The sequence below is a fragment of the Acinonyx jubatus genome, chromosome C1 (assembly GCF_027475565.1).
Source record: "Acinonyx jubatus isolate Ajub_Pintada_27869175 chromosome C1, VMU_Ajub_asm_v1.0, whole genome shotgun sequence".
Lineage (NCBI taxonomy): Eukaryota > Metazoa > Chordata > Mammalia > Carnivora > Felidae > Acinonyx > Acinonyx jubatus.
The window spans coordinates 178632835-178656328 of NC_069381.1; the positions used below are offsets into that span (position 1 = coordinate 178632835).

General features: G+C 37.0%; 1 long non-coding RNA gene across 1 annotated transcript in view; it reads right to left on the bottom strand.

Annotated features, from left to right (window-relative positions):
* LOC128314095 (uncharacterized) overlaps window positions 1-23494 on the bottom strand; it is a 181552-nt gene that overhangs the window by 79612 nt on the left and 78446 nt on the right. Inside the window, exon 2 of the long non-coding RNA XR_008295500.1 lies at window positions 14926-15131. This is a non-coding gene — a long non-coding RNA (uncharacterized LOC128314095). The remainder of the gene's footprint in view (window positions 1-14925; window positions 15132-23494) is intronic.

Here is a 23494-nt window from a genome sequence, read left to right on the forward strand (position 1 = left end):
CCTTTAGTAAAGTTTCCAGTGAGAAATTCACTGACAGTCTTACAGGGGTTCCCTTGTATGAGGTAAGTTGCTTTTTTCCTGCTGATTTCAAAATTCTCTCTTTATCTTTGAGTTTTAACACTTTGATTATAATATGTTTTGGTGCTAGTATCTTTGGCTTCATCATATTTGGAAATTTTGGGGGCTCTTGAATCTGGAGGTCCATTTCCTTCCCCAGATTTGGAAAGTTTTCAGTCATTTTTTTTTCTTTAAATAAGCTTTCTGCTCCTTTCTCCATTCACCTTCTGGGATGGCTTTAATGTGTGTATTCATCCATTTGTTGGTATCCTATAAAACCCTTAAGGTTTTTTGTTCTTTTTACTTCTTTTTTATTTTTGCTCCTCTGACTGCATAATTTTACATGACCTGTCTTTAGCTTTGCCGATTCTTTCTTCTGCTGGATCAAGTCTGTTGTTGAATGCCTCTGGTGAATTTTCAGTTCAATCATTATATTCTTCACCTCCAACATTCCCAGTTTTTATTTTATTTTTTACATATTTTAACTTATTGTTGAAATACTCATTTTGTTCATGGATAATTTTTCTGAGCTTTCTGACATTTTTGTGATGGTTGTTTTTAATTCTCTATCAAATAATCCATATACCTCTATTTCTTTGGGTTGGTACCTGCACATTGATTTTGTTTCTTTGTTTGGACTACGTTTCTTTGCTTTTTACTGTTCCTTGACACTTTGTATTGGTATCTGAATATCTGAAATATAAGCCAACCCTCCCAACTTTATCAATTGGCATGGCATAGGGGAAACTATTCACCAATAAGCCTGGCTGGAAACTATTCACCAATAAGCCTGGCTAGAAACTCTGGGGGCTTCTCAAACCTTTCCTGTGTATATGGCTTCTCTGGATATGTACCTGTAAATTCCTAATCAGAGAGACTGACAGTTTGTTTTTTCCAGGAGTTTACAATCTTTTGCTACCCTTGGCACCTGTCTGCTGTACCATGGGTCCTGCTAGATCAGCAGTATATGGCCCAGTTCCCTTTTTGTTGTTGTTCTCAGCAGCCCGCAGACATCTAGAATATGCAGAACTTCATCAGTACTCTGAGACAGGTGAGACTGAAATCATTCCCTTGGTCAGTCCCCAAAAGACTGAAGTTTAGATGTACATTTCAGTCTTCTCTTGCCCTCCACAAAGAGAAGCTGGGAGATATGAGTTTTCTTAATCCTGTACTGCTCTGGCAGGCTCTGGAAGTGAATGCATACTAGCCCAAATTGTTACCTTTGTTCTCAGTGGCCCCACCAGGCATCTAGAGTATGCCAGTCCTGTCAGGGTTCCAAGACAGGTGATAAAGTTAGTCCCTTGGGCAGCCCCCGAATGACTGGAATGTTGGATGGTTACTCCAACTCTTTCCCTAGGGAGAATTTGATATTTAAGCATTTTCATCTGCTTGTTATTCATTGAGACAATGGAGGTGGGAGGTGGGGGGCTGTGACCAATGAATGGGCACTAGTCCAAGCCATCACCTTTATTCTCAGTGTTTCATAACCTGGGGCACTTTCCTGTCAACTCTGACATTCAGGCAAGACAGACACCAGTCTCATGTGAAGCCATCAGAAAATTCAGAATGTTGGATATATGGTCCAGTCCTCTCCTTCCCTCACCATGGAGAAATTGGGAGCTGGAAGTTTCCTCCTGATTAGGTGGTGCTATGCCAGATGGAAGAAATTATGGGAAAAGGGTCCCAACTTTACCTAATGGCCTCATTGTGTGGGCTGCAGGAGTCTCTCAACTGGTCTCTGGATATCTCATGTATTGGGGAATTGTTTCATGTATTGTTGAATCAGTGTGTCCATGGAAGCAAGTAGAATCCAGGGTTTCCTATTTCCGCCACCTTGCTGATGTTATCCCTTTAGTAACACATGTTTTAGTTGTACATTCTAATTTCTATTCAATTGACTAACTTGTACATGGTAAACTATATGATAAGTCTATTATACATGATGTATCTTAGCCTGCTATTGTACTACACCTGTGATAAATATGTTCCTTCATCAATGATATATCAAGATGGGGGCAGGAATGACATTATGTATGTATTTTTTTTCTCTAGGCCTCTAATAGTGTTAGAGGCATTTGCTTCAGATACTTGGTATGTATATTCAAATCTCTAATAAATGTCTCTCTTGGTCAAGACACATCAGTATACACCTGGATTCAGGTGTGATGACTTAATGTAATCCATTAACTGGCCTAGACATTCTCAACAGGCATTCCATAGTTGCTTTTGGTCTCTGATGTTAGTGATAAAATGGAATAATTGTTAATCACTTTTTGAACACACAGTGGGATACATCTATTTTTTATTGTTGCTGATTGATTGATTGAATGTGTCCATGACAACTCATTTTGTATACCTAAGAAACTACATTCCTTCTTTTTTTTTCTTTTTATTAGATATAATAAACATACATTGTATTAGTTTCAGATGTGCAACATAACGATTTTATATTCATATTTATTGCAAAATGATCACCACAAACAGTCTAGTTAGTATCTGTCACCATCCAGGAAACTACTTTCAAAGAGCAAACAGGGTATTTACTTAGTTTTAGTAACTTTATAAATTCAGAACTTGGTTTTTATTTATTTTTTTTAATTTTTTAAATATTTATTTTTGAGAGAGAGAGACAGACAGACAGAGAGTGAAAGGGGGAGGGGCAGAGAGTGAGACACAGAATCAGAAGTAGCCTCCAAGCTCTGAGCTGTCAGCACAGAGCCCAATGTGGAGCTTGAACCCATAGACCGTGAGATCATGACGTGAGCCGAAGTCAGAGGCTTAAACAGGTGCCCCTGTAAGGTGTGTGTGTGTGTGTGTGTGTGTGTGTGTGTGTGTGTGTGTGTATGTGTGTGTTTAATGGGCATCAGCTTATCCCACTTCCGTATGTTTCCTCTAGAAGTCCACAAAGTTTTTCTTAAAATCCGCCCCCCACTGGGGTTAATCTAATCTTTTAGTCATCTAAGAGCTACTTCCTGGCCCATACTGACAATTTATTGGGCACTTACTAAAAATAACATAAATTCATACCACATCATATTTATTATCTAGCTCTTCAAGGAATACCGCCCCCCCCCCCAATCTGCCCATTGAGTGGAGTTGTTTTTCCTTCTTTAGTCAAAATGAAATGATCAACCAGTGTTTATGCAGTGAACTTCTAGACTGAATTTTGGCTCTCCATCCTTGAGCTACAATCTGTGAACCATGCTGCTTATAAGGCAGGCTTAGGTAACATTCTAGTTCAAATTTCATGATTACTGGGTGATAGCATGGGCTTTTGCCAACAGCTTTAGCCAGCTTGAGTTTTCCAGATGCTTATATTTCTCACATCATTTGTGCATCAGTTAGAGTGGAATTGTTTAGGTCAATGGCCATCTGAAGCTTCAAGAGATCATGATGACATTCAAAGCATTATTTAAATTCAGTTTTTCCCCCTTGTTATTGTAATAGCAACCAATAAAATATACAGATGTGGTATGTGATTTCTTCAGAAACCAAGCAATCTTTGTGCCTCTTGTTTTAATTTTGGAGCTAGAGAGACAATAACTCATTTTGGTGGGTTGAGAAATGCTGCTAGTAGTTCTAGCCCATGTAATTACTCAAAATTTTATTATTTATTCTGGACCCTATATTTTAGTTGGGTTAATTGGCTACTCCCTGGTGGTTATATAATTAATCAACATTTGGAATTCCTGCTTAGTTTGATTTTTATATTTAGATATCAACATTATGCTATTGATGTAATGAATAACAGCACTTTTTGATTGAAATAAATCAACATTTCTTCTCACCATGTTATTATAATAAGCCGAATAATTTAAATATCCCCAAAGGAGCACCGTAAATGTGCACTGGAGTCTGTTTCACCTGAATGCAAATTTAATTTTGACTTTCTTCAAAACAGGAATCTACAAGAAAGCATTAGCCAAACTGATCAAAGAATACCAATCTCCCTTAGCTTGTTGCACAACTTGAATTGTTAACACCATATTGGGAATGGCTGATGCTAGTGAAGGACCCTCTTTATTCAGTCCCCTAGAGTCTAGAATTATCCTCCAGAAACCAACATCTTTTCTCACATGCTACCCTGGACTATTAAATAAGAAAATTATGGATATTAATTCACTTGTGTCTATCATATCTTTAATCAAAACTGAAATTTCTTGACGTTCCTTCCTCTCTCTTCATCCCTTCCCAGGTATCCTATATTGTTTTACATTTAGCACTTGAGTGGGTTTAGGTAGTTCTAAAGTTCCCCATCTAACCTGCCCTGTTAAAAGAGACTGAAGAACATATTTGTATGACATCCTTTTTCCCAATGGCTTAGATAAAGTAAGACTTTCTCATTCATACATCATAATGATTCTGGGAGGAGGGATGCAACAAAATTATAGAATTTGCATTCATTAAATTCTACTTTGAACTATACTTTTATTTTTGAATATTTCATCTTATTCTGCTAACTTAATCACATTACTCTTTACCCTTTCATTAGCATAGTTGTATATTGTGCACCAGTGTCTAGAAATTTTAATGCAATTTCTTTAACACCTTGGATTTTTTTTTTTTTGCATGACAATTCAAATGGTCTTAGTTTCTCTGCTGGGACATTGTGCTAACTGTCTCTGGCCATCTTGTCATTTAGAATAATCTTTTTAAACACTGGCTGTTTTAAACAGTACTACTTTGGAAGAGATTGCAGATTCTGCTTTTGTGTCATCATGAGGTTTTTAAAATTCATGAAATCTACGATAAATGGAGGAGTTGGTAAAGCAGCTGGATCACATAATGTCTTATAGTGATCCATTAAAATTTTAGCTATTTCATCTATCTCCTCCTTTTCCATACCCTCTTAAATTAACCATGTAAACACCCCCACTCAATTAAAATGTCTTGAGGTTTTTTTTCTTTCTTCTGAATAATTCTAATCCTTTTCATCATTCAACCCTACTCATAGTAAATGAACCACGAGGTCAATTGCAGCTTCTTGTACATAATCCTGCTCATCCATCAGTAGAATGAAGTACCCTAAATATTTAGAAACTCATCATTTAAGTCAAAGGCATAAAAATTAGGAGATACACTCGTATCATCATATGAACAATCCAAGCTGCTAGTATTTTCAACATTTCATAAAGCTTCAGAAAGATTATATCATTTGGTATCCAAAAGTATTTCATTTACTATCTAATTTCCCCACTATTGGTATGTTTTATGTATCTTGTCTTTATCCAGCTCTATAGAATGAGTCTGACCTTCTAAATACATTTCTGTAAAAGCTGGAACTAATTAAGGATCCTGAGTAAGACCAAATATACTCTTCCAGTCAGCAGTACCTAACACAAGAGAAATAGTTTCTTTGAAACACAACTACCACATGATTTTGCTCATATGTGGAATTTAAGAAACAAACAGATGAACATATAGGAGGGGGGAAAAAGAAAATGGAGAGAGGGAAATAAACCATAAAAAACTCTTAAAGATAGAGAACAAACTGAGGGTTGATGGAAGGAGGTGGGTGTGGGATGGGCTAGATCGGCGATGGGTATTAAGGAGGGCACTTGTGATGAGCATTGGGCGGTGTACATAAGTGATGAATCACTGAATTCTGCTGAAACCACTGTATGTTACCTAACTAGAATTTAAATTAAAATGTCAAAATTAAAATAAAAGAGAAATAGCTCCTTGAATCTGAATGTATAAAATTCATTTTAGTAGACACTTGCCAGGGAACTATTTATATTGCTCCAAAAATGAATAATTGTGTTTTGTTTTCTTTGATTCCCTTCCCGTGCAACCTGTGTAGTTTTTTTTACAGTGATTCTCATTTAGACTAAGTCACATTCTAATCAAAAGAAATATCTGCTCAATTCTTGTTTGGCATGCTGTCCATTCTCTTTAGGATCACCAACCATAATCTGGTGGACATGGACTCCTCAGTTCTTTCTGCTACTTTCATTTTTTCAAAGTAACCCAAATTACAAAATTTCTGGCTGACTTCCTCTCTACCTGAATTTCTTTTTTAAGTGGTTGGTTAACTATCTCCCTTTGTCCAGCATCTACCACCTCCAAGTTCTAGTGACATGTTTTTCCTACCATGAGTGATAATAGCATTTGCGTGTTCTCAAAGCCAAAGTAGCCTGGGAGTCAGGCTATCATCAAAGGTTTGCATCTCCCTTTCCTCAATCTTTCTTCTTCCCAAAGCCTTATCCATCATCTAAATTAGATTCAGGGGTCACTTTAATACTCTACATGATGTGCCAATTGCATTAATCACACAAGGATGGAGAAGTGTAAGGATTACACAGTATGTATTCATATGCACCTTTGATAAAGTTAAAGGCTATAGTACAGCAGGAAAAAGAGAGCACAGGTAAATACCAGAGAGGTTTGAGATTGCTAGGCACAGTCCTCATGGTCCTTTCTCAATTTTATAGGGTGTGCTTTGTCTTTGGATGTTGCCTCACCGAGATATGGGTAAGACACTTTTGTGTCAGAGCAACTGGGCACAAGTTTCTTGAGGAATCTTTTATAAATTATCAGTCAATAGCTAAAATAAGACTATGTAACTGGTTAAACCAGGTGCCAACCAACACTCTCCATTCTCAATAAACAATGTAGACTACTTGCTATTGGGTGCCACTAAGGAAGTTTTGGAATTCAAACTGTACATTATAAATTCCTAGGTAGTACATTTATTCCAATCCTAGCAAGGCTATCATGGGTCCAGGCATCCCTGGAGATAAGCACAGGATGATAGTTGCTCAGACCAGCTCCAAGGTCATCTTATTTGTACATACCATTCCTTTCCTGTACAGTTTAGTTTTATATGGAGCTGATATTGATTCTTTTTTGATGGTGATGGTGGTTTCCAAATTATATCATTAATTTGTTTCCTATTATGTTAGTACTTCTTCTCCTTTCCTCCTGTTTGGGGATGAAGGTCTTCTTTTTTCTAAGATTAACCCACCCATCATTATTCTCTATTCCTCCCTCTCTGTCTCTATCATTCAGCAATCAAGTATTGTGTTTCTACAATGTCCTAGACATTGTGTTTGCCCTCATGGAGCTCAAAGTCTACTAAGAAAGACAACCATGAAAATATGTAAATTGTATTGAATGTTGTCAGTGATATGATAGAAATGAGTTCTGGGGATAGTACAGCACAAAGAAGAGGGTTTTCAATTCTACCTGCTAGATCAGGAAAAGTTTAAAATAAAAACTGGTATTTGAAGGGTGACTTTAGAATGAAGGATAGGTGGGTATACTATACTATGAACAGATAAACTATGCTTTATAATAATTAGGAAGGCAATGGAAGACTTTTAGTTAGAGAATAAAGTGGTCAGATTTAGAAATATCATTCTGGCGATGACTGGATAATGGATTGGAGTTGGGCAAGCCTGGGGGCAGTCCCATCACTGAATTGCAACGGTAAAGTCACCTATATCTACTTAGTTGCAAACTCAGTGGTCTCTTTCCAGTACTCATCCTTTTGATACCTTTGATACTTGTTTACTCATCTCTCCCTTTTAAAACTGCCCTCCTTTGACTGACATGACAACATTTGCTAGGGAAAAGTATTTTCTGCGTTTTTTGGAGAGTTGGAGGCAGAAAGAATGATCAATCACCCCTGGGCACTGACCTAACTTTGCTCCATGATGATATGGCCTTCTTGATGGTGAATTTGATTCAAGATCCAAAAGAGCCTGATGTTGAAAATACTTCTTTAAACAGAATTGCAATGAGCAGAAACTAAATATAGTTTCTTCCCAGAAGGGAGTGTTAAAACATGTAACAGACAAAAACATGTCCGTTTCCTCAAATTTGGTAGCAGTGCATTTGAAGAGGGTAAGGGAAAGAGCAATGAGGTGTGTTTATTGAATGTCCAACAGATTTCAGTATTTTAGGTTAAATAAATCTGGGAAGTGCATACATAGGTTTTGGGGGTGAATGTCTTGCTGGTGGCAGGGGAATGAGGGGTAGCAGGGGTGCAGTGTTGCTTCAAGCCAATCTGTAATTTTTCTGAAGTGCTGTACTATCTCTCCTAAGTGTCTTTTTACTTGTCCACTAGATGTCACTTCCTCGATGGCCATGCCTACCATTGTAGATTCTATATTCAAGTGATGTTAGAACACATCTTCTTGTGCATGTTCAAAAGAAGGCCTGAACTCTCAACACAACTGTTCCGTCACCCTTCACCATCCTTTTCTTTCTATATAAAACACTCCAATGATCTACTTCATTTATTTTTAATAGGAACAGCCTTTTAACTTTCATTTTGGATATAATGACGCCACACTGTGAAGAGATGATGAAGACAGAGCCAGAATTCTAGTTTCCCATTCTGATCCTCTGCTCAATTAATCCCTAAAATCTCTCACTGATGCCAGTCAACAGCTTGTCTCTCATGTGGATGCCAAGCAGTTTACCCTTTGGGGTCATTTCCTTAATGTTAGGGGCAATGGTTAAGGAGGTCTCAAAGGGCTTCACTGCTGGGATCCAAGCACTTTGTTTAGCAAGGATAACCAGAGAACCAGTGAAATAAACCAAAGAGGTCATTGAGAAAAGCATTTATAATACATTGGTAAGCTTGAAAGTAACATTACCTGTTGTTTCATAAAGGGAAGTGAGAACAACCTGCTGGGTAAAACCAAGAGTTGACTTTCTTGTGAGATCAGTGGTGTTATTGAACTACATTCATTCTGCAGGGAAGTATTTAACATCCATCATCTGTTTAAAGCTGTAAAAATTGTGCACATGTAAAAAAGAAGAGGCTTCAGTTTTTCTTTTTAGAATAGATGGTGATGATGACAGTTTCTCAGACAACACATGCCTTTACATGCATTGCCACAGGAACACAGGGTGCTAGAAAGAATGGTAATGTGCATTCAGAAATTAACCACATATTCCAAAATATTTTAAAGACAGTTCTACAGAAAACAAAACTATGTGTCCTGGAGACTAAAATCTAGCCAAACTGAAAGAGTTACACTGCTTTAAAAGATTAGGATTTGGAGCTAATATTTGGGAGGTTCCTAGAGGAATATTATAGCAGTTTTATTACAATAAAATGAATGTTGACAGATCATGGAAGGAGACTATATGAACAGGATTTATGGTAACAATCAGAACAAAGAATTAGAAGGTACTAGGCCCTGTACTGCTGGAGAACTTTTTGCCAAAACAAGTTCACAACAGGTCATGGAAGACAGATAATAATAATATTATAAGAAACAATAACAACAAGTAATTCAATAAAATGTAAAGTGAAAATATGCTTAATAATCTAACAGTCCATATTATTTTGGAAATAGCATAATTTTTGAAGCCAGGAATCCAAGTTTCTGCTGTATCATTTAGCAATAATGAGGCCTGGAAAAATTTGTACACCTCAATTATAATTCTAAAATGAGTTATAAGGATTACATTACTAAGTTTCTATAAGGATTGCTTGAGATTAAATGTATATCAAAGCACTTTTGTAAAGTGTAAAGCACAATGGCAATGCTAATTTTTAATGCCATTTTAAAGTTTGCCATTATAAATGGAATACTTTTTACTTACTGTATCAGGACTTATTCAGTTTTAAGGAGCCTGGATGGCTCAGTTGGTTGAGTGGCTGACTAGATTTCAGCTCAGGTCATGATCTCACAGTTGTGGTATTAAGCCCTGTGTCACACTGCCCCTCTCCCTGGTTCGTGCTGTCTCTCTCTCTCTCTCTTTGACTTCTTCTGTTTCAAATGAGAAAATCTACCTGAAATTGATTTTTATTTATTTTATTAATTTCTTAAGTAGGTTCCATACCAACGTAGGGCTTGAACTCATGACCCATAGATCGAGTCACATGTTCTAGGGGCACCTGGATGGCTCAGTCAGTTAAGGGTCCAACTTCATCTCAGGTTGTGATCTCGTACTTTGTGAGTTCAAGCCCCGTGTCAGGCTCTGTGCTGACAGCTCAGAACCTCGAGCCTGCTTTGGATTCTGTGTCTCCCTTTCTCTCTGCTCCTCTCCTGCTCACACTCTGACTCTCTCTACTTCAAAAATAAATAAAAATTAAAAAAATAAAAGAGTCACATGCTCTACTGACTGAGCCAGCCAGGCACCCAATTTATATTTTTTCAAAAAAGATGTAATGATTAATTCTAGACATAGCCCATCCAGGTTCTCAGATAGTGGAAGGGAAAATATATTAAATATAAGGCAGAGGCTATAGAGAGAATGAACAATGCCAAAAGTCTTTTTTTTTAAGACCAACAAAACTGACAAACCTCTGGTGAGAATAAACAGACAAAAAAGACAAGAAACAAATGGTCAACATCAGCTGTGAGAAAAGTACAACATTACTGGTATTGCAATTAAGCAAATGATGACTGCTTTATTTAATAAAATACCAACAAATTTTAAAATGTATATGAAATTTTAAAACTCTTAGAAAAACACAATTTGTCAAAAAATTATTCTGGAAAAAAGAGAAACCTGGACAATTCTAAGCCATTAAATAAATATAATCAGTAATGAAAAAATTCTCAAAAATTAGTCTAGTAAGTAAGTGCTAGGCCTAATTCGCTCAACTAGTGAGTTCTACTATTCAAGAGGACAGAAAAATTTGGAATACTCCCTTTGTATGTCAAAAGTAGTGTAACTTTATACAAAACCTTGTAAGAATATTACAAGAAAGGTAAATTATAGGTCAATCTTGTTCATAAACTGAGATGAAAATTTCTAAACAAAGTATTAACAAACAGAATCTCAATCTTCAAACAAGGATAATATATTGTGACAAAGCTAAATTTCTTCCAGGATTTCATTATTAGTTTAACAATCAATTAATGAAATTCCCAACATTATTGGAGTAATGTCAATAGATACAGAAAATGCATTGATAAAACTTGATATCCTTTTTAAAAGAACCAGGAAGCAAACCAGAGCAGATACTTGGTGTCTACAATGAACTTACAATAAATAATACACTTAATGTTGAAATGTTGAAGTCTTTCCTTTAAGATCAGTTCATCTTTTATCATACCCAGACAACACTATTTTGGAATGGTAGCCAGTTGAGTAGAAGGGGAAAAAAAGAGTGTAAAGTAAGAAACAAAAATGACATTATTTTTGGTTAATAAAATTATTTAAATAGAAAATCAGAAGCCCCATTAATTATTATAATTAATAAGTTTAGAAAATGTTTGGATTTAAAGTGAATTATTTAAAAAAATCAATGTGGTTGTATGGAGCCACAAAAGACCCCGAATAGCCAAAGTTATATTGAAGAAGAAAACCAAAGTAGGAGGCATCACAATCCCAGACTTCAGCCTCTACTACAAAGCTGTCATCATCAAGACAGCATGGTATTGGCACAAAAACAGACACATAGACCAATGGAATAGAATAGACAACCCAGAATTGGACCCACAAATGTATGGCCAACTAATCTTTGACAAAGCAAGAAAGAGCATCCAATGGAAAAAAGACAGTCTCTTTAACAAACGGTGCTGGGAGAACTGGACAGCAACATGCAGAATAATGAACCTGGACCACTTTCTTAAACCATATACAAAAATAAATTCAAAATGGATGAAAGACCTGAATGGGAGACAGGAAACCATCAAAACCCTAGAAGAGAAAGCAGGCAACAACCTCTTTGACCTTAGCCGCAGCAATTTCTTGCTTGACACATCTCCAAAGGTAAAGGAACTAAAAGCAAAAATGAACTATTGGGATCTCATCAAGATAAAAAGCTTCTGGACTGGAAAAGAAAACAATCAAAAAACTAAAAGGCAACTGACAGAATGGGAAAAGATGTTTGCAAATGACATATCGGATAAAGGGCTAGTGTCCAAAATCTATTAAAAAAAATCACCAAACTTCACACTGAAAAACAAATAATCCAGTGAAGAAATGGGCAGAAGACATGAATTCCAGACATGAATTCTTCTTTGGACACTTTTCCAAAGAAGACATCCAGATGGCCAACAGACACATGAAACAATGCTCAATGTCACTCCTCTTCAGGGAAATACAAATCAAAACCACACTGAGATAACACCTCACACCAGTCAGAGTGGCTAAAATGAACAAATCATGAGACTATAGATGCTGGCGACGGTGTGGAGAAACGGGAACCCTCTTCACTGTTGGTGGAAATGCAAACTAGTGCAGCCACTCTGGAAAACAGTGTAGAGGTTTCTCAAATAACTAAAAATAGAACTATTCTATGACCCAGCAACAGCACTGCTAAGAATTTACCCAAAGGATACAGGAATGCTGATGCATAGGGGCACATGCACCCCAATGTCTATAGCAGTGCTTTCAACAATAGCCAAATTATAGAAAGAACCTAAATGTCCATCAACTGATGAATAGATAAAGAAGATGTGGTTTATATATACAATGGAATACTACTTGACAGTGAGAAAGAATGAAATCTTGCCATTTGCAGCAACGCAGAGGGAACTGGAGGGTACTATGCTAAGTGAAATAAGTCAGAGAAAGACAGACACCATATGTTTTCACTCATATGTGGATCTTGAGAAACTTAACAGAAGACCATGGGGGAAGGGAAGGGGGAAAAATTACAAACAGAGAGGGAGGGAGGCAAACCATAAGAGACTCTTAAGTACAAAGAACAAATTGAGGGTTGATGGGGGGTGGGGGAGAGAGGAAAGTGGGTGATGGACATTGAGGAGGGCACTTGTTGAGATGAGCACTGGGTGTAGTATGGAAGCTAATTTGACAATAAATTATATTAAAAATCAATTTGATCTCTATACATCAACAAAAAATAGAAAATAAAATTTCAGGGGTGCCTAGATGGCTCAGTCCATTGGGTGTCCAACTTTGGCTCAGGTCATGATCTCACAGATCACTAGTTCAAGCCCCACATCGGGCTCAGAGCCTGGAGCCTGCTTCAGATTCAGTCTGTCTCTCTCTGCACCTCCCCTGCTCACGCTCTGTCTCTGTCTCTCTCTCTCAAAATATAAACATTAAAAAAAATTTTTTTAAAGAAAAGAAAATTTTTAAAGATATCATTCAAATAATTGAAAACTATCCCATGTCTAAGAACAAATTTTTCAAAAGGTATGCAAAGCCACCAACATGGAAACTATAAAAAAATTAATGAAATATATTACTGAAGTAAAATTACTAAAATGAATTACTGAAGTATACAGAGGTATGTCATGAATATGAGTTTGAAAACAATAATGGTTTAGAGCTTGAATGTAATTCCAAGAAAATCTCAGTAGGGTTCTTCGTTTTGTTTTGTTTTCAGTAGAACTTGGAAGACAGATTCTAAAATGTACATGTAAGTACAACAGGTCAAGATTGGAGAATGCACATATGAAAAAGTAAATGGAGAAAACATTTGCTCCACCAAATATTTGTAGTAAATTGTAGCAATTAAGACAGGTAGATAAATAGAGCAATGGAGCACCGTAGAAAGCCCAGAAAGAATGCCCAAATATGGACTCTTGACAGAAGTAGCTTGGCAGGTAAGTGAGGAAGGATATATTTTTTAATAAGTAGTGCTGGGCATTTGTCTCTGTACATATGTATGTATGTATCTACCTATCATCTATCCTATTATCATCTATTCTCAGCACCTATTTACCCACTCATCTATTCATACTTCAACATTTCTCAAAAGATTTGAGGTAAGTAACTAAAATTCATGAAAGAGGAAAAAAATGGAAAGGATCAGGAGTAGTGGTTTCTACATATAAATCATCGTTGTTTCTGTTGGAAGAGTCCAAGGGTAACAGAAGTTTAATCAGAAAAGGGTTTCCTGTGAGTGTGGAACTGCATAATTCAAGACAAACTACTTCCTCTGCATGATCATCCATCATAAGGGTTTGCAGCCTCTTGGAAATAAAATTTGGACAATGCCTTTTAACCTGGTTAGAATTTAAGACTGAGAGATGATTCCATTTGATAGAAAGAAAGACTAATTGACATTAAAGTCACATCTCCTGATTTATTCGGCTTTGTGTTTTCTGGCAGAATTAAATTGACACCATGAGGTTATTGTGAACTTTGCCATTTTCTATGCCTAGTAAACTGAATTATTTTGACTTGTGATTCATGTGCTGAAGATTTTAGCCCCTTAATCATTAGCTATATAGGTTAGATACCTCATTATATAAGAGGATAAATTATTCACAGCATGCTAGATATATATTGACTATACTGGTGCATATTATGCTATTTATTAGTGTGTTTATATTCCTCTAGCATTTTGCTCTATTTGGGGCTCAAAGTTTCTACAAACCATCAATGTTACAATACATCTTTTTTCCCTCCTTTAAAGATGATTAGAAATCAAAGACCCCTTCATTAGCAGTGAACCATAATAGCCCACATCAGAGGGAACCACACACACACACACACACACACACACACACACACACACACATTCACATACACATTTAAATGTATAAATATACAACCCGAGAAGGGAAGAAACAACGGTCTTGGGTTAGACAGCTGTACAGCGCTGTTTTTTAGACAAGAGGAGACCCTGGGGCTGTGAATATGTAAAGTTCATTTGTGGAAAACTTTCAAGAATGAACGAAGCCTAAATGACAGTTTAAGCTAAAATTAACAAAATTCAAAATATTCAAAGACCTTCCTATTGGAAACAAAATATTGGACTGTTGAGATGAAAATACTAGATTGTGTAGGTGATGACACGTTAACTACTGTGAAATGAACAAACTATGGCCAATGATATCACAGTATCTAATTTAAAATTTATGATAAACCTACTGTGCTGACAGCTACAACATCCAGTACTACTAAAATGTTCCGAAATTCTTTCAAAATGAAAATTATAGCAGATATTAGCAACTTAAGTGAGGATCTTGTACTTACAAAGCATGATGATTCTCAGAATGAACGCTATGCCTGGAGCCAGACTGGGAACGTACATACTGGTCAGACAGAAGCTTGAGATATTCCCAGGAGTAGCCAGCAGACTACTAGTCAGGTAATCAGGACCAGTCAGGTGCAGTATCTGGGGAGTCCACTGCAAACTCACGATCTGTCCCAGATCCACAAACTTAGTAGTCTTGCAGGAGCTATAGGATGAATAAATAAATGGGAGTTAAGTGATTAATAATAAGGTGGTTCTTCAAATAGATGATTAATATCAAGAATATCTTGCCAGAGAATTTAGTTAGTGCCCAAATGAAAGGTTGGGACACAGAATAAGGAAGGGTGGCAGCAGGAAAAATGTGATGACAAGGGTGGCAACCCAGTCAGTGACAAAGGTCTCACAGCTGGGGGGAAGGCCCAGAGGCTGGGTTGGGGCTAAGATCAGGACTTAGGTTCTTGGGACATTTGGAGGAACAAAACAAGACCCCAGCCTGAGAGAAGAGATCTGCTGGTACAGTGATCAAGGCAGATGTCCCAGGGAACAAAAAGTTTGTAGCAAGATTAGATCAATATGGAGTCAGGTGAGTTCTCACATGGGACAGAGCTGGCCCTAGATCCGGAGCTTGGTGTGAAGCTTTGGGAGATAATCAGTGTTTCTATTTGTGAAGAAAAATAGTTACAGCAGATGGATTAAATTCATGTTTATCATGGCAGTTCGGCTTTTATTTTTCCCCAATGAAATCACATGGAGGAATAATAGAAAGAAACTTGAAATCAAGGTATATATAAGGTAGTTGAATTATTAATCAAATATCCTAACTTGTAGGGGCACCTGGGTGGCTCAGTTGGTTACAGTCCCCGACTTCGGCTCATGTCATGATCTCACGGTTCATGGGTTCTAGCCCCGCATCAGGCTCTGTGCTGAGAGTTCAGAGCCTGGAGCCTGCTTTGGATTCTGTGCCTCCCTCTCTCTCTGTGCCTGCCCCTCTCACACTTTGTCTCTCTGTCTCTCAAAAATGAATAAAAAAAATATCCTAACTTGTAAAACAAGTTTCAGAACAATCTAACATATACAGCTTGAAGCAGATGTGCACCAACCTGTTAAGAAGTGATTCTCATACGTCTCTTAGTTTTTCCACACATCTTACCAGTGAGACTCTGCTCTTTGTTCTGGACTATTGTTTCAAGGATGTCTGCATGGTACCTTGGAAGATAGAAATACTATCTCTCCAGAGCAAAGAGAAGCCAAGCTTACTATCTAGGACAATAAAAATGCTTCTTTCTGAAGCAGCGGGCAAGCATGGTCACTACCTATCACAAAAGATCCCAGTTCTCTAAGCTTGGGGTTCCTTTCCCGTAACACAACCCATGGACTTGTGTCATGTGTCTCTCTTCATATCACCTTGTAATAACTGGGGCTTGGGGAGCCACCCAGAAATGCTGATACTGTGGCTACTGCTTTTGGTATGAGTAACAAACTGTCCTTTGTCTCCCCCCAAGGGAGTCTTGTGTTTCTACTGGCCCTCATGAGATTGTGATAGGCTAATTTGTTAGCTAACAAGAGTAAAATCTCAGACATTTCAGAGTTTTCGGCAGAACTAAGGCAGATTGGGGGTCTGTCAATATAAAACTTTGTTGTAAATAAGCCAAAAGGATATCAGAGTATTTTAATATTCAATATTATTCCTTACGGCCATGTCTTAAGAAATGGGTGGGTCACGATGGAATAAAACAAGGGGGAAAAACAGTCTGCATGACAGTAGGACATCTGATGAATGAAAATTCTCACTGGCATTCAAATCACATGCTATTCAATGATATTCAAAGTTTGTAATGAAATGTGTTTTCTTTTTTTTTTTTTTTAATGTTTGTTTATTTTGAGATGGAGGAGGGGCAGAGAGAGAAGGAGAGAGAAGGCTCCATACTGTCAGCTCAGAGCCCGACATGGGGCTCAAACTCATGTACCATGAGATCATGACCTGAGCGAAATCAAGAGTCAGACACTTAATTGACTAAGCCTTTCAAGTGCCCCTGAAATGTGTTCATTTCTGAAATAAATTCCCAAGGATGTTTTCATGAAAGTCAGTCATTTTGCCCAATGATGAATTACTACATTCTGCTGAGGGACAAACATGAAGAATTTACCAAAGTTAACAATTTACCAACACCTCTTTTCTTCTAAATATTTATAATGTTTATAGCAACTTATATGATGGATTATAGGACTTAGTTTGCTTTGGGCAACTTGCACACAGGTTTTTCACCCTTCCCCTAGTCTATGTTCTCTTTGTCCTTTCAACCACCCACTCCTCACCACTCATTTCCTCTCCTCAACCTTACTATCTCTCCTTTCTGCCTGTCAAGTTCTCTCCCCTGCTCAGTCTCTCCTCTCTTTGCTCCTAAAGTTTCTTTATTCTTCTTTCTTCTCTATTGCTATTGTCTCCTAGTCCCACAAAATTCCCCATTTCCCATGATGATCTCTCTTCTTTCTTCTCCCTTTCCCTACCTTTTTTCTCAATCGCTCTGTCTTCTTTTTCCACTGTCCCATCCTTCTGTTTTCTGGCTCCTAATTTCCTACTTCACTGCCTTTGTTTCTCAGCTCAGTAGCCCAGACTGTACTTAGCACTCACAGTCATTTCTTTCTCGTTCAGCAAATTGTTTCCCATTTCTATCCAACCTCTCAAGCTTCAACAGCAGCAGAAGCAGCAGAAAATCAGGGCAAAGGTCAATTAAACAATCCTTAAAATGTTATGATCTTCTCATAAATTAAAATCTATCTAAAAACTGCACATCCAATACGAATGTCATGCACATTTACATAGTGAAAAAAAGCAAGTTTTTAGTATATTGGTAATTATCGGCAAAGGAAGAAAAATGGTCACTTGATATATTGTTCCACTGGAAAATTAAATTACAGATATAGTGATTTCTGATAAATTGACCTAGCATCATTTTGAGTAGAAGGTAATAAACAATTAAGTGTCACTCCAAATTTCAAGAAGGTAGTCAGCTTAAATTTCTCCTGCCTTTTGTCAGAACTGGTCGTTGAGTGTGGTGTCACAAACTCTGATTGGGGGCAAAAGTGAAAATACAGAAAATGGGGAGACAGTGTCTTAATTTCGCGTCATTCAAATTCTTTCATCGTGTTTCTTTATAGGTTGAGAAGAAGTAAACCTTAGAACATGTTTCTATATAAATCTGTAATAAACTGGAAGTGGAAGACATTCCAAATTTAGAGATACTTCTCATAGACTCCATTTTGAAGTGAATAAAACAGAGCTCTCTTATTCCCAAATATGTGGCACTTACATTTCTAGCCATCCTAAGCAGCTGCTATAAATATTCTGGTATGTGTTTTTTCCCAAGCAACCTAAAATAAATGATAATCAATTGGAATTTTGAGAAGACGTCAAAGAATTATTGATAAATAAAAGCTGACGTAGTGATAAATAAGTGGATGATGATAATGAGTAATAAAGTTTCTCAGTAACAAAAATTATGATAAGAAACAATGGTGAACTTGAAAGTAGTGGTGATGTCCCATTGGAACCCAGTTGGGAATGACTATTTCTATGTACTCTCGTTTCTAATATTTACCCAGCCCAAGCCCCTGGCATCCAAGATAAAAGCAACCTCTCTCCCCTTTCCCTCCTCTAAACACCAGTGATGTTTTATTAAAGGAAGCACAAATCCCACTTCACTGGCAAACCTCTTCTGGACCAAGTCTGAAAAGATCTTTTCTGCTTCTGAATTCTCGTATGAATTACGATTTATACTATATACATCTGACAATCACATACTGCTGTGTGATGCCTCTTGTATTTTGCTATCTTAACATGTCGCTTAAATTTATTTTTAAAAAACACATAAATGTTCCTATCTTGTCTCTAAAGTTAGAATGTAAATTCTTTGAGGGAAAAAGAAGTTTTTTCATCTTAGTTTTCTTCATAGCACACACGTGGTGCTTTGAAAATAGTGTGTTCCTTAAATACATGTGGATTTGAGGAAAGACCTTAGAATGATAAGAAAAAATAATTATACTGTGAGTTTTCTGGCCATACTGTGTAGAATCTGACTTCTTATTCCCATGCTGAGCTCTCAAAACATAGATTTAATGTGGTAATTCCAATCGATTTAAAGTAAAACGAAAGTACTAGGAATGGAAAACTGTTGGCACTTTATAATAGCATGTAATAAGTTTATAGACTTTGAAGCAGTATTTTTAACCTTGGCATTTATTTCAGAATTTGTTTTATTTCACACTAGTTTTGCTAACTACTGGTGGAATATTGGATTATTGAACTGGAGAGTTCATAATACTCTCATCATTTGTCAGCACAGTGTTTGGAAACCACAATGTTAGATACCAGAAGTTGTAATTTATATTGCCACTTTTTAATCTGCTGTGTGGCAGTCTTCTAGAGAGTGTGAGATATAAGCAGTAGCTGAAAATTAAGGTAATGCATGACACTTTATCCAGACAAGTGAGATAAATTATAGGACATTAAATGCTGTGTCTTGCTATTTTTGTTGTCTGCTTGCATGACGATGTTTCTCGTTATTCTCAATAAAAATTAAGGTCATTATATTTTACAACCTGAGTTTTAAGCAGAATCGTAGGAAATTGCCAATATTTGACCGTGTTTGCCTTACTAAAATAGCAATTTCATATGGTTCAACCTAGCTAAATTTAGCTATGTAAATTTCTGTTTTACACATACGCTAGAAGAAAAAAATGTCTCGAGAATGATTTTTTTTTTTATCAGCAAATCCACATTTAGTTTATTTAAAATGCATATGTTCAGACTGCGGTTGACTCCAAGATAATTGTTGAGTTTTGTTTTGTTTTTCCCCTCCTTTTAGATGGAGTGAAACATGGCAGAATAATCATATTCTGAGTCTGATACACAGCACACTTTTCTTACAGCATCTTATGTCCAGCTTTGACTACCAGCTTTTTATTTAGCATCTGGTGTTACCAAGAACTGCCAAGAACAGTCCAGAGAACTCCCTAGTCTGGAGCCAGTAACATCAGGAGCACTTTTTTGGGTGGTTTAATTAGTGTAATCCAAAGAGCAACATTTATGAAGGGGAAATATGAGGGTGAAAACGTTGTCTCATATCCATAAATAAAGTGTTGTGTGATTGTAAGACATTATGGTAAAGTCACTCTTGGCTGAAGAAGAAATTAAATGATAACGTCAAGGGCTGCTTTTAGGGCACATCATGAGGATCAGGTTGCAGTAATTCAAGTGACAGAAAACTGGCAGAAATTATTAGCTATAAGAAATGTCATAAAGGAAAATGTGACAGATCTTAGTGATAGGTTGGGCAGTTTGCTAGAAAAATGAAAACTTCTGCTCCAGAGAAGGTATAAATGAAGATTTATAACCCTGAGCTTTACGATGTTCTCTGTGCACAAACTATGTGAGCACCAGCCTATAAACATCTGGTGTGCCCTGTGTAACCCATGTATTTGTTATTAAACTATTTATTTTACCTGGAAGACTAAATTTACATGAGTGAATTTTTGGTTATGAGTTAGACAAAACAGATGTAAGGTGATGGAGCTAAAGTATCCAAAGTATGAATTTTTGTCTCCAGCTTGTCTGTGTGAAAAGCTTAAAGTTCCCTTTGAAAACTAGGAAACCATTGTAGGCTATGCAGATTACAATCCTGAATATCACCAATGTATGATGGTTGTAAATAAGAATGATTTGGGGAGCATGGGTGGTTTGTTTAGTCAGTTAAGCGTCTGACTTTGGTTCAGGTCATGATCTCACGGTTCGTGAGTTCAAGCCCCACATGGGACTCCATGTGCTGACAGCTCAGAGCTTGAAGCCTGCTTCAGATTCTGTCTCCCTCTCCTCCTGCCCCTTCCCCACTTGCTCTCTCTCTCTCGCAAAAATAAACTTAAAAAAATTAAAATATAAATAAATAAGAATGATTTGTCATAAATTTCCCTGGTCTGTGATATTTAATCAGTTACATAATATGAGCAAACTTCTTCCAATTATTGTTATTTTTTTATTGAAGTACAGTTTCACATAAAATATTATATTAGTTCCAGGTATACAACACAGTGATTCAACATTTATATACATTACAAAGTGAGCATCATCATAAATCTGGCTACCATCTATCACCAATTATTTTTGATGAGTCATAATTAATCATACCACAATTTAAAATATCAATCCACAAACTACGAGGGTAAATACTTCCATCTACTTACTGCCTACCATTTCAAGTCTAAGGAGAGATATTTCTTCAGATTTACTTTAAGGCATGTGTAATACACATTGATCCAAAAAATCCAAATATTTCAGTCAATGTAATACACATAGTGATGAAACATTCTCTATCTTAAAAACGTGTCTAGGGGCACTGGGTTCAGTCAGTTACGCATCCCTCTTGGGCTTAGGTCATTATCTCGCAGTTCCTGAGTTCGAGCCCCTCACTGGGCTCAGTGCTGACAGCTTGGAGCCTGAAGCCTGCTTGAGATTCTATGTCTCCCTCTCTCTCTCTCTGCCCCTCTCCCTTTCTCTCTCTCCCTCTCAAAAGTAAATAAACATTTAAAAAATTTAAAAACATGTCTTTTTCTCTAGTCAAGACTACTGCCCTTGCCTTTTCCAATTGTTATTTAGATCTATAATCTTAAAACAAGGTGTTTATTGTTGAATATCATAATAGCATAGTTATTTTATAGGTATATGAATAGCAGAGTGTGCTCTGGCTTTAAAACCTGGCTCCTTCAATGGCCTGCCTCTGTGTCCTTGAGCAAACTATTTAGTTTCTTGAAAATCAGTTTTCTCTTCTATAAAATGTAAATAATATTGACTGTCTCAGGGGGTTGTCATAACAATCAAATGAGCTTAAAACACGAAAGCGCTTAAACGTTGCCTGCACCTACAGCATTTGCAAACATCAACAGATGTTAGCTATTATTATTACTATCCACTATCCTCAGTAAAATGTATAGTAAAGCTGAAGAAGGAACTACACATGCAAAAAGATGAACCTAGTTACAAACTTTACACCTTTTATAAAAATTAACACACAAAATGGATCACAGACCTAAATATAAAATGCAAAACTATAAAATAGCTCTTAAAAGACCGCAAAAAATAGGGGAATAATAAGATACAAAAAAAAATCTAGATAGCTTGGGTTTGGTGATGATTTTTCACATAAAACACCAAAGACATGATCCATAAAAGAAAGAATTGATAAAGTGGACTTTATTAAAATAAAAACAAAATTCTGCTTTGTGAAAGACACTGTCAAGTAAATGAAAAGATAAGCCACAGAGAAAATATTTGCAAAACACATATCTGAAGGACTATTATCTAAAATATACAAAGAATTCATAAACCTCAAGATTATAGAAAACAAAGAGCCTGATTTAAAAGTGGGCCAAAACCTTAACAGACCGCCTCACCAAAGAATATATACAAGGGCAAAAAATTCATATGAAAAGATGCTCTACATCATATGTCATCACAGAAATGCAAATTAATTTTTTTTTCAACGTTTATTTATTTTTGGGACAGAGAGAGACAGAGCATGAACGGGGGAGGGGCAGAGAGAGAGGGAGACACAGAATCGGAAACAGGCTCCAGGCTCTGAGCCATCAGCCCAGAGCCCGACGCGGGGCTCGATCTCACGGACCAGATCGTGACCTGGCTGAAGTCGGACGCTTAACCGACTGCGCCACCCAGGCACCCCCAGAAATGCAAATTAAAACAATAGTGAGACATCACTACATACCTATTAGAATGGCCAAAATCTAGAACACAGACAACACCAAATGATAGCTAGGATGTGAAGCAACAGGGACCCTCTTTGTTGCTGTTGGGAATGTAAAATGGTACAGCCATTTTGGAAGACAGTTTGGTGATTTCTTACAAAACTAAACATTCTCTTACCATATGATTTCAACTCCTTGATAATTACGAAAAGGAATTGAAAACCTATGTCCACACAAAAACCTGCACATGGATGTTTATAGCAGCTTTATTCATAACTTCCAAAACTTGAAAACCACCAAGAATCCCTCAGTAAGTGAACAGATATATAAACCATGGTGCCTTCACATAATGGATTATTCAACACTGGAAAGAAATGAACTATCAAGCCATGAAAAGACATAGAGGAACATTAAATGTGTATCACTAAGTGAAAGAAGCCAATCTGAAAGGACTATATATATGACATTCTGGAAAAAGCAAAACTATGGAGATAGTAAAAATATCAGTGGGGGGCACCTGGGTGATTCAGCCGGTTAAGCACCTGACTTCAGCTCAGGTCATGATCTCACAGTTCATTAGTTGGAGCCCCACATCAGGCTCTGTGCTGACAGCTCAGAGCCTGGAGCCTTCTTGGGATTCTGTATCTCTGTCTCTCTCTGCCCCTCCCCCGCTCATGCTCTGTATCTCTCTCTCTCTCTCAAAAGTAAATAAACACTAAAAAAAAAAAAAAAAAAAAAAAAAAAAAATCAGTGGTTGTCAGGGACCACCTGGCACTGATGGTGCTGGAGGAAGGAAGGGATGAACAGACAAAGAAT